The 4,090-nt window shown below is 42.3% G+C and overlaps 1 long non-coding RNA gene across 1 annotated transcript; it reads right to left on the reverse strand.

Annotated features, from left to right (window-relative positions):
- Positions 1-1,558: 1,558 nt before the first annotated feature.
- On the reverse strand, positions 1,559-3,693 carry LOC138341900 (uncharacterized). Its single transcript, XR_011215001.1, has 4 exons — positions 3,539-3,693; positions 3,347-3,450; positions 2,996-3,073; positions 1,559-1,807 (listed from the first exon to the last, which is right to left on the reverse strand). It is a non-coding gene; the product is annotated as an uncharacterized lncRNA (long non-coding RNA).
- Positions 3,694-4,090: the final 397 nt, after the last annotated feature.

Below are 4,090 nucleotides of genomic sequence, written 5' to 3' on the forward strand. Positions count from 1 at the left end.
CTTCAGCAACAGCAGCAGACACTGATTGTTTTTCCGATTGCTTCTTCTTCTTCGGACAATCAAATTTCCAATGTCCCTTCTCCTTGCAGTAATTACAAACATCATCCGGCTTTGCACCCTTCGACATCGGCTTATTTTTCTTTCCGCCGTTTTTCCTTCCCTTTCTGCTACTGGTGAACAGACCGGAAGGCTGTATGTCCGTACTTGTGCCGTTAGCCTTATGCCGTAATTCCCTGCTATGAAGGGCTGATCTGACTTCTTCCAGTGACACAGTATCTTTCCCAACAATGAACGATTGAACAAAATTCTCAAACGACATTGGGAGAGATACTAACAGAATCAGGGCAGCATCTTCATCCTCGATCTTCACATCGATATTACGCAATTCTAATAACAAAGTATTCAATTGCTCTAAGTGTTCCCTGAGTTGTGTACCTTCAGCCATTCGTAAACCGAATAGACGTTGTTTCAGAAGCAGCTTGTTGGTTAGAGATTTTGTCATGTACAAACTCTCCAGCTTCAACCACAGACCAGCAGCAGTCTCTTCATCCGAGACCTCCGTGATGACGTCATCCGCGAGACACAGCATGATCGTCGAGTGCGCCTTTTCCTCCAGAATCGCCATCTCAGGAGTAACGACGGCGTTCTTGTCTTTCGACAACGGCGCCCAGAAGCCTTGCTGTTTCAACAAGGCCCGCATCTTGATCTGCCATAAACTGAAACTGTTCCTCCCTGTGAATTTGTCGATTTTCACGTTCAAAGCAGACATCTCGAATTCTCCAAGAACACCGATTAACCGAGAGGCTCTGATACCAATTTGTTGTGCGGAATTTGAGATAATACGAGAAAATATAAACGCGAAAAATAAGACAACAGATTTACGTGGTTCACCAACAAATTGGCTACGTCCACGGGAAGAGAGGGAGCAGTTTTATTATGGAGAGGCAAAAACAGAATTACAGAATAGGGTTTCCCATAGCGTCTATATATAGTGCTAAGCTACGCCCTAACAGGCTTGGGCCCAACATACAGAATCAACAGAAAATTAAGGGCCCAATACAACAACATTGTATACCGTCGGCCCGGGGGCGTCTCCGCCCCCCCGGACCCCCAGGCCAGGGGGCGCGTCGCCCCCCTGGACCCCCCGACTCGCTGACCGGGCAGCGAGACCCCCGTCCTTTCTGTTTGTAGCGGGTCCGATTCAAGGCATTCAACAAATTCAAAGCAGCATCCAGCTCGAGAAAATCCTCTTCTTTAAAACCCAAACGCGTTGATTTTAATTGAAGCTATGACTATATGTATATTCTGATGCATCATTTTATTATTGTAAACTATAGTATTGAATTCCATTATTTTTGCCTATCCGTGTATGATTGAATTTTTCATAATTTATGACTTTAGGTATATGGTTGAATGTCACGACCCAATTTCTCGAGCCATGAAGGCACCTACTATAACCCATTAGTAGGTAAGCCAAACCACAACCCAGAACCACACATACTGGGTGTGAGGGTAGAAGAAACTAAACAAGACTAAGAAAAAATACTATAACAACATAAGCAAACCAAAACATAAATACAATAAAGGATCCCTCCCAGAACCTGAAAGTCACTAATACAGAGCTACCAACAAAACGAGTACAAGTCCCAACAGTGGACCACCGAAACTAGACTGTCTCGATAAGTAAAAGACAAGTCTTTATATAAACAGATGGAGACTGAAATAGTACAAAACGCTGTGTGCTCACCCCTGTCTCCAGACCAGAAATTCCTCAAACTCGATCAACGTTGACTACCGGTGCTCGAACCTGCATCACGAAAATAGATGCAGAGCGTAGCATGAGTACCAAAAAAACAGGTACCCAGTAGGCATCATAGGCCAACTGAACTAGAAAAGTAAAGCACTATGAAAAGACGGAATCACAAAACTAGAGGTCAAGAACAGAAGGCTAAGTAACACAATAATGCACACGACTGTATAAAAATCTAACTAAATTAATATAAATAAGCTAACTACACCTAACTGGACCCACCATAAGCCCAGAAGGTACACTCGTGCACAAGTTTAAATAAAAACCCGAACGGACCCCCATAAGCCCGACGAGTACACAAAATAACTATAACTTAAAGAGAATAAAACTCGAGGCCAAAGAACACCGAACCAAAAAGTAAAATCTGACGGTACGGAGGTCGGGCCTTGAACCGGACACTCACCAGAATTACACAAGTAGCCAATTGCAAAATATAAGTAACTGAGGCCGGACCTCTAACCGGATGCTCTACATACTTGAGGCCGGACCTCTAACCGGATGCTCTACATAATTGAGGCCGGACCTCTAACCGGATGCTCTACATAAGTATGTGGATGTTCGAGGCCGGACCTTAAATCCGGATACCCGACAAAGATGTCGATATAGCTGTTGAAAGAGTCTTTATCTATCCATAATCATATAAACCCGTGGAACACCATCCAGACTTAGCTAATCAATGTAAGTCCTTAAAGCTGAATCGAACTCAACTTTGAATCACGGAGCGGAAATCATTGTCACTGACGTAACTCAAGAAGTCGTAACATCAAAGAAATAAGAGTAACTATCGCTAGAGCAAGCTCATCGTCTTTCTAAATACCCAACTATCAGACTCAAGTCTGCTACATCAGTCTACAAGGATTTAAGCCAGCCGAGCGACGTCGGGGCTAAACTAAGTCCTACCGACTTTGAATCATGCATTTCTAAGGAAAACCCTAGTCAACCCTAAACTAAGGCCCAACATACTTCTGACAACCAGTATTCAAACATACAAATAATTCATATAGCAAAGAAGATCAATTAATAACAATAAACATGCTCACAGTTACCCAATAATTCTCAGAAAAAGGGCGAAAATATGATTCTTAACACCTATGGATGATCCAATAACTACCCAACCCAAATCCCAACTAATCAACATGCATTCACATGTTCGAGTTCAATCTAAGAAGAGAAACCATAGCCTACCTGAACGCAGATCACGCGCGCTCCAAAATTTACTCCCCGGATCTTTTACTTTCTAAAAGGCCACGAAACGTTGATACACTATCAGAAATAGAGTCACAAAGTTATTACAGTCATTTAAACACTAAAATCGCAAGAAACGGAGACGGGTCAATTTCACGGTCAAAATGGAAAAAGTGGGATCCGCGTTGAGAAATCCCGAATTAACCCCAAATAAAAGTCCTAAATAACTCTCGAAACTTGTATACCAGAATGGAGCACAATTCAGGACTCAAAACAGTCCCAACATGAACATGCAACAAAAGAACCCAAATTCTAAGATAAAAATCAGCAACTATGGCAGCAGCTACTTACAAGATTTTACCAAAAATGAAGCTCCAACAGCCAAAACCAACCACACCATGACGATCCTCACGAAAAACCCCACAATATAGGCTCTTGAATCACTTGATTCGGACCTAAAATGGCCAAGAAATCACCTTCTAAAATTTCCCAAAACTTCTGCTCGAAAATGAGCTATGACAGCAGTTAAAACCCAAAATTTACCTCAAATCGGGTCCCCCAAATCAGATTCCAAGCTCACCAATGCGTTGCCCTCGAAAAATCTCACAACTTAGCCTTTTGAATCGCCCAATTTGGAGTTTTATAGCTCAAGATATCAAGATTCCAAAGTAAGACACAAAGCTGAAAGTTGAGTTTTCATAGGAGCTGCACCAGATTCAGCTTTGCCTACTTTCTTTAAAGTCTCCGACGGGTGCTCGTATCCGTTCGGAACCTGATAAAAATAAAATAGATATGCTACCCTACCAAAGTCGACATTCCAAACTCAAAGGCGCAGTCAAAATTTTCATCAGAGGTCATCTCGATAAAATGTGGATCCCACTTCCATTGTCATTTTAAGTCAAAAACCACAAAGGGCTCGGAAAAATATCAAAAACCTCAAAACCCGAAAGAAGGGTCAAACTAGACCAAACTCGACATTCCGGAGCTAACCGCGCTGACGAAATTCTCATCCGAGCGCGTTTACTCAGAATGTTGACTAAAGTCAAACTTAGCCTTTAAACTTAAAGTTAAAACGCATAATCCCACCAACTCACA

Source organism: Solanum lycopersicum, chromosome 2 (assembly GCF_036512215.1).
Source record: "Solanum lycopersicum chromosome 2, SLM_r2.1".
Lineage (NCBI taxonomy): Eukaryota > Viridiplantae > Streptophyta > Magnoliopsida > Solanales > Solanaceae > Solanum > Solanum lycopersicum.